The sequence below is a fragment of the Lissotriton helveticus genome, chromosome 1_1, assembly GCF_964261635.1.
Source record: "Lissotriton helveticus chromosome 1_1, aLisHel1.1, whole genome shotgun sequence".
Classification (NCBI taxonomy): Eukaryota; Metazoa; Chordata; class Amphibia; order Caudata; family Salamandridae; genus Lissotriton; species Lissotriton helveticus.
The window spans coordinates 1329388954-1329403887 of NC_136057.1; positions in this window are offsets into that span (position 1 = coordinate 1329388954).

Genomic DNA, 14934 nt, shown 5'->3' on the forward strand with positions numbered 1-14934 from the left:
TTAGTTCACAAACAACATATGTATCTGGGTTTTTGTTGGAGTGCCAGGAAGTTGGCATATGTGCCCTGGATGTATTGCTTACGCCAGACCCCATAGTGACTTGATGTGTAGTAGCAGTGTTGCATGTGCTATGTACATTGGTATCGTTGTTGGCTGACAGTTGTTCTCCATTCTTCCCGAATATGTCCTGCAGCCTGGCACCACCTCTACCAAGGCCTTTTCCAGACTTGGAGACCATGAGGGAACGTGATTGCATCAGACGTTACAGATTCACTCGAGATTTGATTCAAAACTTGACGGACAGTCTGGAACCACATCTCCAACCGCAACACAGGTATCCGACTGCGCTGACACCAAAGCTAAAGGTGATGGCAGCCCTACATTTTTTTGCTACAGGTACGTTTCAATGTACCATAGCTGATGTGGGGGGTATGTCCCAAACCATGTTCATCCATGTCCTACGTGATGTGTTAACTGCCATGTTAGAGCACATTGATGAATTCATCAAATTTCCAACTCCTGAAGAGTTAACAGATGTAAAGGGTGAATTCTATGCCCTGGGAGGGATGCCACATGTAATTGGGTCCATTGATGGAACACATGTGGCTTTGGTGCCACCACAGGCTCAGGAGCAGGCCTACCGCAAAAGGAAACATTACCACTCAATAAATGCCCTGGTGGTGTGTCTTGCTAACATGCTGATTTCCCATGTTTGTGCACGTTTTCCAGGATAGTGCCATGATGCATTCATCATGAGGCATAGCAGGGTACCACAGATGATGCTGCCGCTTCACAACGATCGGGCATGTCTTGTTGGTGGGTAAACTCTGTTTGTCCTGTATGTCTCATTTTTTGTTTGCTCTGACGGCATCTCATTACCCAATTATTTATACAATGTATATTTGTAGGAGACGCGGGATATCCCAACATGCCGTGGCTCATGACACCGCTCCACAACCCAAGAACAGCTGCAGACCAGCGGTACAATAATGCACATGGGCAGACCAGGCAAGTGATTGAGCGAACGTTTGGACTCCTGAAGAGCTAATTCCGGTGCCTTGATAAGACCGGCGGATCCCTCCCATATGCCCCGGTCAAGGTGTGTAACATCTTCATTGTGTGCTGCATGCTGCACAACATGGCAGTTCAGAAGGCCGTGCCACTCATCCTGGATCCTGAGGAGCTGGAGCATCCACCCATTGAGGACGAAGGGCATGACCATGATGAAAGTGATGAGGAGGAGGAGGATGATAACCGGAGTCAGCTCATACACAACTTCTTCTCTTAATGGTGAGTCACTGGGAATTAGCGTGCAAGCTTGTGGCATAGAGTGGCATGTGTTGCATACTGTGTGTCCAGCTGACTGTATGCAAAGTCACTTTGATGTTTGTTGTGATGTGTCACACAAGTGATGTTGTCATGACACACGCATATGCGCAATAAGTGACTTTGGAATGTACATGTGTACTACATTGTGGTGTTTTTTCACATGACCATGTCTGTATGGAAATCTTTTCAATGTGTCCCCTTGTGTGCCTATCATTCCCAGGTTGCTCTGCCTGTTGTCTGTTCTTGTCATCTTGGTACTCCTGCTATTCATCCTGATGATTGCAACGTGTGCCGAATCAGCGTTCCATGCACAGACATGTGGAAATGTCCGTTTGGGTAAGATATCAAAACAGGCTGTTTTGGGTTGGTATGCTTTGGGAATGTGTGGGAACTGTTTCTGTGCATGTTGTAGAACCATACATACATGTGTCATTTACATGGATCAAATTGCATGTTGCAACACTCCCATGACAGGACAGTCACCCTTCTTGACAGTCATCTGTTGTTGAGTGTTGACTCTGGTGAATGCATCAATGTGTTGAAACCTTGGGCCAGACACATTGCGGATGTCACCGGTTGACATTGTGTGTGACATGACAACCACAGGCTCTGTGTGGAATTGCAGCCTCACTGAGCGCAGCAGGATGTGTCTGGCTCATCATTAATCTTGTGGCCCAGTACAGTTTGGTTTACCTAATGACATGTTGTGAAGGTGTGGGCCAGTGTATGTCCCACATGTTCTGCCAACTGTCCAGTGAGTCTGTTCGTATGGATGCATTGCCCCTTGTGCCAGTATGTAATGTCCCTGTCACGTCGCTACATCAGTGTCGGTGGAGAACACTGCTTTGCAAGCCTTCTTGGTAAGTTGATGTTAACTTTCTATTCCCATGATGCCAGGAATGTTGCACTGATGATGTACCAATGTAGTGCTGTGGCAAATGTAAACACTTCCGTTATACCAGTCGGTTGACGTTAATCCCAGGAATCTCTTGTGCCGTGCTGCATATCCTGGTCACGATAGGGGTGGTTTAGTGGCTTTGTTCCTCATTACCCTCTGTAGAGTTTGGTCACATCTGCTTGTCATGTTTGGCATTGTAAGGCACAGTTGGAAGAGCCAATGACTGGCTCTTGCTGGGCTTCCTTGTGTTTCGATTAATCCCTTTCTCGTTGGATGAGGTAAGTACGGCTCTTGCGGGTGATGTGTAACTTACCTTCATGACCCTCACTGATTCCCAGGGCTTACTATGGATTTTTGGCTTTGTGTGAGTAGCACTGCTACACATTCAATTCACTGTATTTTTGAGCCTCATTCACACACTGTGACTTACTTGATGAGCGCATGGTTCTAATTGAGCAGCCTGGTGAGCGTTAGACCCCCTTCATTTAGGTGAAAAACTCTGCTACCATTTATGTGTCCCTGTTCAAACCTCAAATCTAGTATCATTTCAAAACCTGTGCTCCCAAATTGGATACAGTGGCGTTGGTTAAACTACACAGGTGTAACTGTTACAGTATACATCATGAGGTATTAGGTGATTCAGTGACAAGAAGTGTTGAATTGTTATGGTTGTTTACCTTTGTTTCAGATCTCCCTCCCTGCTGTTCCCATCCTCTCCTTCCCTCGCCTGATCACCCTTTTGAGTCTGTTATTTATACTCAGACCAAGGGGCTATCTGGAGATGGAGTCTTTCAGCATCGCACAAATCTGCGGATCAGAGGTACCAACAGTTCCAGGCAGTCGTGTGGAGATTGTTTCACCAGCATTACAGGTAACCTCATTGCATGACTGTTATTTTCTTCAGAGCAATGCCACTGGCCATGTACATTGGCTGAAGCAGCATGGCCTCAGAACAAACTTGATCCATTTCTGTAGTAAAAGTTTTCCCAAGTGTGCATTGTGCCTCATTACTGTCACCGCAGATCTCTTGCCAGTCTGCATGCGTCATCTATGGCATACTTTACAATGATTGTGCATATGTGGTTATGTGTACTGGGTCAACATGCATGGTGTTTGTAATAGGTCATGGTCCATAATGTGCTTGACGTACATGGTTGTGTACGTATTGTTTTACCTTGATACCCACAACGGTCAGGCAACACCTGCTGACGCTGTTTGTCCTATGCCCCACAACACCTTTTGGTGCCTGATCCTGTGCCCGTCATATTTCGTGATTGTTCACCCATTTTCTAGCAGTGACCCATGAGTAACCAGACACTCCTTCCATTCCATACACATGCAACATGGTGCCTTGCAAAAATCCTTGTCTTGGTGTGCTAGTTTTGCACGGTGTCTCACACCTTCTGCCATCATGTGTTCACACATTCCTGATGCTGCCTCCCCAGTGACACCGCAACCCGAGTGCCCAGATCAGATTCTGCGGCACACATGCCTCCAATATGCTCCTCCATCCGTCCGTCCATTCTTAAGGCAGGCCGCAGCTTGTCAGTGCCACTGTTGCACCACCTCCGTGACAAAGGCAGGACCATCAGCGCCTGCAACGTGCACAATGCAAGGCCCTGTGGTCATTCCATTACACAGGTTACACAACAGACTAATGCTCCTGCAACCCTCCACACAGTGAACACCAGACAATCATCCACCTGGTATCAGGCAACCCCTAAGCGTACACATGACAGCTTCGCAGGCTGTGTGTGCAACTCATACTGCCAACACCGCACTGCCACACATAACAGTGCATGTCCTTACAAGCAGGTCATGTGCCTCGTACTGCACACATGCTACTTACACTTGCCCCACATTGGACTCTGTTACCTCATCAACACAACAGCACCACACATCACCTTCATTACTGTGACCTGGTTGTACGTAAGCCCCCCACACTACTTCTACATTGCCATCACAGACAGATACTAGATCACCCGCAAGGACAACACCAACAATTCAGGAGTATGATTGGCAATACTTTATGAGGTACACCCCCAGAGTGACATACAACACCAAGGACCAATTTTGGAGATGGTCAAAAATTGCTGCTCTGACTGGATTTTAGGTGATTAGAAGCTAAAGATCCTCAGCATATGATATTATTTAGACTTCAGATATGGCAATCGATTCAGCCAGCAGGGTTCAGTAAATATTACAAAAGTCTGCGGGCTCTGAGCAGAGCCCTGCGGCATACCCCACTTCTGTGGTTTGACTGTGGAGTAAAATGTGTAGGTGCGGACCTGAAGTGTGCGGTCAGATAGTTAGGACAATATCCAGTTCAGTACTGAGGACCTCACACCTTTGGTCTTCATGCAGTTCTGAAGAATGGGATGGTCTACGGTGTCAAATGCTGTAGACATGTCTAACAGCACCAACGCCGTCTTGGAACCTCCGTCGACCACACAGCGTATAGAGTCTGTAATTTCTATGAGGGCCAACTGTGTACTATGGGTGGGATGGAAGCTGGATTGCGAGTCATGAAGGAGGCTATTATCTTCAACAAAGTGCATCAGTTGCTGCCAGGAAAATTTCACATAAATCTTCACCAGGAACTGATAAATAGATTTTGGTGTATGATTGGAAGGTTATAATGGATCTGTGTTGCCTTTACTTAAGATGTGAAGGAGGAACGTGTGTCTCCATGGATCCGGTTTAGAGACCAATCTGAGGTAAGGGTTCCACGTGATGTTTAAATGTTGATTGTGAATCTTTGCAAGGATGTTGTATTGCTTTGCGGGCAGGGGGTCAGTAGGGGAACTGGATTAACACATATGCTAATCGAGCTGAGAGGCTTCCCCACATATTGTGTCAAAATCTGAGACCACTGAGCTGGTACACCACTTTACTGATTTCTCCTCAGACATTGGACTACTACTTCAGCACGCAGGCCCACACCTACACAGGAAACATGGGTCAGGGGTAGAGCAACTCCTGGCTAGAGGACAAGCACACCACCATCCTACATTGATACATCAATGTTTGCATCCAGTTCTCCAAATCCACACCATTGCTACCTCATGCTGCAAGTCCCTCCACATGCTGAAAATGACCTACAGATCGATCCACTCCTAGTCAAGACAGACAGCCACCCAGGTCCACGGGTGAGTATTTCCCTCAATGAATGTAATTGATCATACATTGTGACCTTTGTGTGTCCACAACCAGACTCAGATCCCAGTGTATGGATGGCTTGAGTTTGTTGAACACTCTGGCATACTTTGACATATCCCCACATGTTTGTTGTTGACTCTGGGAAAAAATACTTCAACATCAATACGTATTGTGTTTGTTATATTTATTTCTCCATCTTGTGAGTGAAATGTGAGTAGGTGGTAGGTGCTGTACAAAAATGCGGGGAATCCAAAGTTCACAGAGGGGAGATGTGATGCTTTGCAGTTTTAGTCAACAGAGTCCAGACCACAGTGTTTGGCATCATTGGTGACACTGCGACCAGCAAGTCCATGTGGGAGAGTCAGACAGTCAATAAGGGGATGCAGTTGCACACAAAGGCAAGATGCCAGACCAAGTGACCCTCTGCCTCTCAACGTCTTCTCCGTGGATGACCCACCTTCCTTGCAGGCCTTGACGATGCCTGGGATGCTCCGTCAGATTATTCCACCTCCTCCTCCCTCCCTGTGCCTGTTGGCAGTCTGTGCCTCGATGTTTCAGGCCTGGTGACACAGGGAGGGTGCTGCATGTTGTCAGCAATCCCAAGGAGTGACTGGCTTATGTCCGTCTGCACCGCCAAGAGCTCAGCCAGTCTTGCCTCCATCCGTCCTTGGTGTCGTCGTTGACTGGCGTGTTGCTCGGCCTGATGGCTTTATAAATCGAAGAGGGCCCCCACTCCCTGGCTGAACTCCCTGGTGTCCCGCCGGTTTTCCTCCATTCCTCCTGTATTGCTCCTGAGGCGTGAGCCGGGAGCTAGGGAGGAATCATTGAATTTTACTCTGTCTTTTAGCTTTATTGTGTGTTATTGTGTATTATTGGGTCCGGTGCGCTGCTTCCAAATAACGGAAGTATTCGTATCAACTTACCCCGCTTTTTTTAAATTATCAATTTTTTCAACTTACCCCGCTTTGTTATAAATACCGATTTCCTGGCAGGAGGGGCAGGCTGATTCACGAGCTCCTTGCCCCTAGCCTAGCACAAGGGCGGAGACAGGGAGGGGAAACTGCGACCGGACGCTCGCCGGACATCCGCCATCTTGTGGTGGGCCAAGGCCGAGCAGTCTAGTTTTTCTCCTCCCCTGTTCCCCTGGTGCATAAAGGTTGCGATGATGCGCCAAAGGCAAGCCCGTCTGCACCCGTCCGAGCCTGGCCCAGGCCTAGGGCCACGCACTCTGCCGGTTGCACTAGGGGAGATCCACAGAGGGTGACATATAGCCCAGAAACATTGCGAGCCTTGATGGCACCAGGGAGAAAACCTAGCTGTGTTGTCCTAAATCTGAATAAGGACCAACCATCAAGCCCACGTGCCTGCATAGGCTGCATGAGAGCGATCCCTGCGGTATTAATGTCCCCCATTGAGGCCTCATCCAGAGTAGATCGAGGAAATCATAAAGCAGTGGAATGTACCTTTGAGTGCCTCCTGGTGAATGCTAGATCGTTGGTAAAGCACAGCTTGGAGTGTGCGCTGTTAATACAGGAAGAAAATATTAAAATCGCTTTTGTGGACGGACGCTGCTTCCGGCCCGGACTTAGTTAATGCCACTCCTCCTGGTTACCTTAGTTTTACGAGAGACCGGCCACTGAGGAAAGGTGGAGGTTTGGCAGTTATCTATCATGACTCTCTTAACGCTCTCTTTCACCCGATAACTGTGGACGGCTGTGAAGCGGTAGCTTTTAACTTTACCTTAGGCAACCATCATTCATTTAATGGATGTTTAGTTTATAGACCCCCTGGTTCAAAAATCATCTTCTTGAGCTCTGTGGGAAGTATTCTGGAGGAGGGACTATGCTCTAAGGACTTTACGGTCTTGGGAGATTTCAACTTCCATTTAGAAAACCCCTTGGATGCGGACACCACCACACTTATCGACCTGATGGATGGCGCCGAGCTTAAACAACTGGTTAGTGGTCCCACGCATAAGGCCGGTCATACCCTAGACGGGATTTTCTCGAACCACCCCACTCTGGGCTTTACTAAATCTTTACCACTCACCTGGTCCGATCACAGGGCGCTGCTATTTGCCATCTCTGTGCCTAAATCCCAAGGTGGGGGGTGCCCATCTAAAGCAGCCAGGGTATGCAGGGCCTGGAAAAAAATTGAGGTAGCGCATTGGAAGATTATTTGCTCTCCTCAAAGGAGCACCTTTCATTAGAGGTGGAAGCAGCGGCACTTGCCCACACTAGTTGGATTGATAAAGCCTGCAATTTCCTTGCCCCACCCAAACTACGCCTCCTGGCCAGAGCCCGGCCTTCAGCGCCGTGGTTCTCGGAGGAATTAAGAAATCACAAGTTGGAATGTAAAAAATTGGAAAGAGTCTGGCGGAAGGAATATAGGGAAAGCGACAGAAGTCGTCTGAAACAAAGTCTACTAACATATAAAAAAACGGTGGGGAAGGCAAAACAAGAGTACTATACCAACCGCATAAACTTGGCTAAGAACTCTGCGAAGAAACTGTTTACGACGGTGGCAGCTTTGGCTCACCCGGTTCCCGCGGCCATTCCCGCAAGTTCTGAATTATGGGAAGATCTTGCCAGATTCTTTCAAGGTAAGGTGGAGACAATTTTCAAAGCCTTCTCTAGTCAGGAGAGGTTGAATAGCCAGGCGGCCTCCTCAGAAAACGTTATGCAGTCATCCTTAGAACACAACCTTGATAGTTTTTCGCCAGTAAAATTAGATTTTAGGCGGCTATTGTTATCAGCAAAATCAGGTGCTCCGTCAGACCCTTGTCCGGTGGCTGTGATAAAAATGGCCCCAGATCTGATAGTTTCATCGCTGGTGACCGTTTTTAACATAATGCTTGCGACAGGAGGTTTTCCAGCTTGTTGGAAACAGGCATCCATTTTGCCCCTACTAAAAAAACCTAACCTGGATATTAGGGACCCAAATAGCTATCGCCCAATAGCTCCCATTACCAGCTAAATTAATAGAAAAGGCGCTGAACGCTCAACTAAGCTCCTTCCTGGCTGCCACTCAATCTCTGGACCCCTCTCAACATGGTTTTAGACCTTACCATAGCACGGAATCCGCCCTCATTAAAACAACTGAGGAGATCAGAGCGGTGACCGATACGGGAGGGAGGGCAGCCCTGGTGCTGCTGGACCTCTCCGCGGCCTTCGACACGGTCCACCATGGGATCCTACTTGACCGTTTGAAGGCCTGCGGAGTTCAAGGGAAAGCGCTTGACACAATTAAAGCCTTCCTGTCCGGCAGAGTCCAGTGGCTGGCCTTGGGAGACTATGAGTCAAAACCCTTCATCCTGCCCTGCGGAGTTCCTCAGGGCTCGTCCTTGAGTCCTACGTTATTCAACGTTTACGTTAGCTCATTGGCGCCAGTAATTCGGGCACAAGGGTTTGATCTCACATCTTATGCTGACGACACCCAGATTGTGGTGTCGGTATTACCAGGGAGGGAAGAAGAAGTAGCTAGGAATTTCCAGGAGTGTATGCTGGCGGTTGGGAACTGGATGGCAGTTAACTGCCTTAAATTGAACTCGGCTAAAACCGAAGTTATAGTGTTTGGTTCAAACACCAACTTCTGGAGCCCAAGCTGGTGGCCAGACCAGATGGGCAAGGCCCCCACCCATGTAGCGAAGGTGAAAAATCTGGGGGTGTTGATCGATGATCAACTTACCTTCCGTCCCCAGGTCAGTGCTCTATCTTCTTCGGTGGCCTACCTGCTCAAATCCATCCGCAAGATCCTTCCATTCATCCCTGACAGTGACAGGAAAACAGTGGTCACAACGTTGGTCATGGCAAAGTTGGATTATTGCAATGGTTTATTTCTTGGTGCCCAACAGGGGGTTCTTAACAAATTGCAGGTACTTCAAAATGCGGCGGCAAGGCTCATTTTAGGGATCCCTAAATTTGTCCCCATGTCTCAGGAGCTGGTCAAGTTGCACTGGCTTCCAATGCGAAAGAGAATTCTTTTTAAAACGCTATGCCTAGTATTCAAGTCCTTACAAGGCAAGGGACCTTTATTCTTTCGGCGGTACTTTTATTGGTACCGTCCGACGAGAAATCTTAGATCAGCTGACATGGGGTTGATCGCGATGCCTCGTTTTAAGAGAGCGCGGTGGGGAGGCAGAAGCTTTGTGCTGGGCGCAGCCAAAGCTTGGAATGCCTTGCCCCACGCCCTCAGAAAACTGACGGTCCTCATGGCCTTCAGAAAAGCATTAAAGACATGGTTGTTTACCATCTGATTCCCTAACCTGCCTCTATCTCAGGAGTGGTAAAAAAGGGGGTGGTAATGGACGGCTGGAATGCCAGAAACCGGTCCTCGGAAGCTTGTTTCCTGTCCAGGGAAGGCATGGCTTGGCAGTTCGGACTGGACTGTTCCCATGAGGCACAGGGTCAGACTGATTTGCATACAGCCATGTCTGAACTGGGGTGGCAGAGTGGGCTAAAGAACGGTGATGGATTAAACCCAGATCTTTTGACTGGGTGTGAGTGTTATATTGGTTCAGATGCTCCGTCCATTACCACCCCCTTTTGTACCGCTTTTGGCCGCCATAAGTGTGGCAGGGTATGCTCAGACGTGAGTCCCTTGCTCACTTTGCCACTGGATTCAAACAAGCCGGGCTGAATACGGCTGTAATGCCAGAAACCGGTCCTCGGAAGCTTGTTTCCGGTCCAGGGAAGTCATGGCTTGGCAGTTCGGGCTGGACTGTTCCCATGAGGCACAGGGTCAGACTGATTTGCATACAGCCATGTCTGAACTGGGGTGGCAGAGTGGGCTTAAAAACGGTGATGGATTAAACCCAGATCTTTTGACTGGGTGTGAGTGTTTGATTGGTTCAGATGCTCCGTCCATTACCACCCCCTTTTGTACCTCTATCTCAGGAGTAACACTTAGCGCCAGGACACCTACGGGTAACAGAGCGCTGTACAAATGCCCCAAAAAAATTTTAAAAAATAAAACAAATAAATAAATGATGTTTCTGAGTTCAGATATACCGGGCCCTGCAGCTTGCTGGTCAGATTCTCACCTCCGCCTTGTGCCACTCCCACCATCCCTGCCCACACGAGTCTAGCCTGCTGTTGTGGGCACATCGGGTCGACGGGACCCCTGAGGGTTGACAGTGGTGGTGTTGTCTGCCACCTCCTGGATGCCCGGCGAACCTTGTCCCTCATTGTAAGACTGGCTCAGTTGTGGATTGTGGGCAGGGCTCCGAGCTGTCTACTGGGATGTGGCAGGAATGGGTGTGGTGGTTGGCGCAGATGCCCCTGATCCAGCTGCCGCAGGTGTTTGGGATCCAGAAGTGCCAGGTTGGTCGGGGTCATCCATGGAGTTGTGAGAGGCGTCGCTGTTGGTGGGATCAGGGTCCTGTGGAGCCTGGGACTGTGATCCATCTCCCTTCTGGTTGGGGGTAGATTGCGCACATTGCCCTGTGGGTGTGAGAGACAGACGATGTTAATGCCATTTAATGCAGAATCAAATTTTCATATACATTGTCGTTATCACTGTTACACCTGCTTAGGATTTTTCTCACTGTTCCCTTGTGGTGTCAGATTGATCTGTGTTCAGGACTCATTTTAATGTGAGGGTCTATTTACAATGAATGGCACAGCCAGGCATATCAGCAGGGATTTGGCAGTCATTGTGCACCACAGCTATGCCAGCATGGATGCAACACATTAACACTATAGATGACCATAGTGTGATCACAGTACAGATGCGTCCCACCTCTGTGCCAAGAAAGTGGCACATTGTTGGAGTTGTGTCGCTGATGCAACGCAGATCCAGCAATGCTCTGTGTGGCCCTATCTGCACAATGCTGTGTCAATCCTTATGTCTGCTTCAGCCATGCACAGGGTTTTGAGGCAGCATGCGCATAAAAGTGACTGAGTGAAATGTTTAGGATTTCACTCACCCACTTTTGGGAGGAGTTGCTGCGCCGTGACGGGCAGCCACCGCCCACCACACCATGACCACACCACGACCAGTACACCTACGTTTGGCGCAGGGCTTTAGAACGTAGCACATCTCCCAGGTGCATCACCTTGTCAATACCCAGCACCATTGCACTAATATTTGTGCATCCGCTGCGTCAGTAAGGTGTAGCTACGGCATCGTGATATAAGTGCAAGGGACTTGTGAATCAGCCCTGTGCATTTTTTGCTTGAATGCTTCATCAGATCGGTATTTGTTGTGTTACATGACGATTGTGACAGTGGGGCACTACATTGCCTGTCCCAGCTGGCTATGTTTATGTAAGGGGTGTGTGTGACAGGCCGTGCTGGTAGTTGGGATGTGAGTTGGAACTGGGCCTCACTCATGGTGTGGCTGTCCCCCCATGGAGCATTCTGCCATGACCGTGGTTGTGAGTTCCTGTGCAAGATAGCTGACCTTGTTGTCCTGATGTTAGTGTTTGCACTGGTCACAGGAGGGCCTTGTGATGCATACACCAGGGCCCAGTGTCAGCTATGTTGTCAGTACTTTCTCACTCCCTGTACATTGAGCATGGTGTATGGGTGTGTACCTGGGCCATATGGGATGAGTGCAATTGGGCTTGTGCGTACACAGTATTGGTGATAGGGGTGGCCTAAGTTTTAGCTTCTTCACCATCCCCCTTGCACTCTCCTACCATCCCCCTTGCAGCCTTCTCACCCTCCCCCTTGTAGTCTTCTGGTCCTCCCCCTTGCACCCTTTTGTCCTAAGCCTTGCACCCACCCCATACTGTTACCCACTGCTGGGAGTCATATCCACCCACCCCTCATATGTCTGGGCAGTGCTGGGAGTCATATACACCCACCCCTCTCATGTCTGGGCACTGCTGGGAGTCCTGTGCACCCACCCCCCTCTAGTCTGGGCACTGCTGGGAGTCCTGTGCACCCACCCCTCATGTGTCTGGGCACTGCTGGGAGTCATATCAACCCAACCCTCATGTGTCTGGGCACTGCTGGGAGTGCTGTGCACCCACCCCTCATGTGTCTGGGCACTGCTGGGAGTCATATCCACCCACTCCTCATGTGTCTGGGCACTGCTGGGAGTGTTGTATTTACTTTATTCAATAGAAAATTCATCATAAAAGTATACAGTTTATACAGTACATTAAAAAGATAAAAGGGTAGGGGCTCAACACTCATGTATATTCATACGGCCTCATATACTACTCAGTTTAAATGATCTAAAATCAGACTCGGAACTTATTACATAAAAACCATAAAAGACACTTCCTGCCATAGGGCCGTCCGGCGGTTAGGTTAACTGGGGGGTAGGCTTGGCCCTCCTTGTGCGGGTCTGCCATGCACTACCCAGAAATTTAGCTACCCCACACACCATAGCAATAGAAGATGTGTGAGTGCGCAGGACCCGTAGGGCCATTTTGTGACATCTAAAGCCCAACCCCATGCATAGTGGTATTAACCATATTTTCCTAGCGACCCTGTAAGCCGGACAAGCAAAGAAAAAGTGCGCTACTGACTCATTAGGGGCTGCACAACCAGGGAAGGATTTAGGGAGAACACCTTTACTTTTCCACCCAGAAGAAAAGTCATTCACCGGCAAAGTCCTGTGCCTGAATTTAAGGTAAAGTGCTCTGTCCAGGGGTTTCTCTATAAAGTCAAGGAAGGGTTCAAATTTTCTTATCCATTTGATCTCCAGAAATCGCTGGGAGAGGGGGACCCCCTTCACTCCTGCGTATGGCCGTCTCCTGTACCCAGTCCCAATAGAGCTTCTTGATCACTGCCTTTGGAGGCGGAGTTTGGCTCAGCCAAGATTCGCTTAGGCCCAGTTGCACAACCAGCTGTCTCAGGTTGCACAACCACTTGATTTTGTTACCTGTGTTGAGCAAGATAAGTTCATCTAGGGCTGTAGCATAATTATGTAGCTCCTGGGTCCTTCTTAGTCGCACCCAAAAAAGTAGTGGGCGCAAACGCACTATATCTTTAAGGGTGCGCCTACCCAGGTTTAGCCGTAGCGGCATTAACGGGGTGGAGACTGGGAGGGCCACCAGATCTCGCATAAACTTATTTTTCGATGTGGCTAACTCCGTTATGTTCTCAAACCCCCATAGCTCGGATCCGTATAGAGCTGCCGGGAATACTTGGCCATCATATATTGCGAGGGTCGGTGCCACAGGTTTACTCATCGACTCCCGCTGTTCCCTTAGTACCACCCCTGAGACTCTTTTGTGGTTTAATAACATTTTGGCCAAGTGATCTTTCCATTTCATCCGGCTCTTTACCCTGACACCCAAGTAATCAAAGGAGTCGACCAACTCCAAGGGGATGCCATTAAGCAAAACGTTGTTCCTGAATCTCTTGGAAGATGAAATGGCCATAAGCTTTGTTTTAGAGGTGTTGATGGTAAAGCCTCTGTCAATGCAAACTCACTAAAGCGGTCCAGGAGTTTTGGGAGACCTATGGGGGATTTAGAGATCAAGATGGTATCATCCGCGAAGAGTAGAGTAGGTGTTTTTTCCCCTGCCAGGGATGGTGCATCTGCCGCTTCCTCCCTCAGATGATCCACCACACCATTCATAAAGAGGGAGAACAGGGTCGGTGCCATAACACATCCCTGGCGGACTCCACTCCTCACGGGCACCCTCTCTGTCAGTTGCCCCTGGGTGCCCCATCTGATCCTCGCATAGTTCCCCTCATGTAGCTTCACAATAAAACCCAAAAGAGACTTTGGGAAACCCATCTTCTCCAGGATATCCCACAGCCTTGCCCGCGGGACCAGGTCGAACGCCGTTTTGAGATCTATGAATGCCAAATAAAGACTACCGTTGTTAATGGTCACGGCCTTCCAATAGATCGCAAAAAAACGGAAGACCTGGTCCATTGTGCCCACCTTCTGGCAAAACCCTGCTTGGAAGTGGGAGAGAACATGCTCCTCTTCCATCCAGACACCCACCCTAGAAATGATGACCCTGCCAACCACCTTCTGGATCACGTCAATCAGACTGGTCGGTCTGTAATTGGCAGGGTCATCTCTGGGGCCCTTTTTGAACACTGTTACCACCTCTGCTCCCTTCCATGAGTCTGGCACAGGATAACCCTTGGAGAACAAATTCATTATTAAGGCAATAAGTCTGGCCCAGGCATCAGGATCATTCAAGAGAAGATCTCCTGGTATCCCATCCTGGCCAGCTGCCTTCCTGGGGGTCAGATGTTTAATGGCCAGAAATACTTCGGAGTGCAGAAATGGTTCTTCAAACAACAGTGGAGATTGAATCCTAGCGTCTGAATCGGGGGAGGTGAACCTAATACTTCTCTCCCACCATACAGTGCAGAGAAGTGGGAGTGCCATTGGTGTTCCGTTATATGGTTAGCAATAGGTGGTACACTTTGCTGCCTAGCCTTATTAATCAAATTCCAGAACAGCATGGCATTCTTCTTGTTGGCAGCAGATTTAAGATCCTGCCAATTTTGTTCCTCCCACTCTCGTTTAGCCAACACTAACACCCTTGCATAATCCTTCCTAGCCGCTCTAACTAGTGATGGATTCTTTTGGAGCAGGGCGACTGTTAGCTCCTTCCGTTTCGCCTT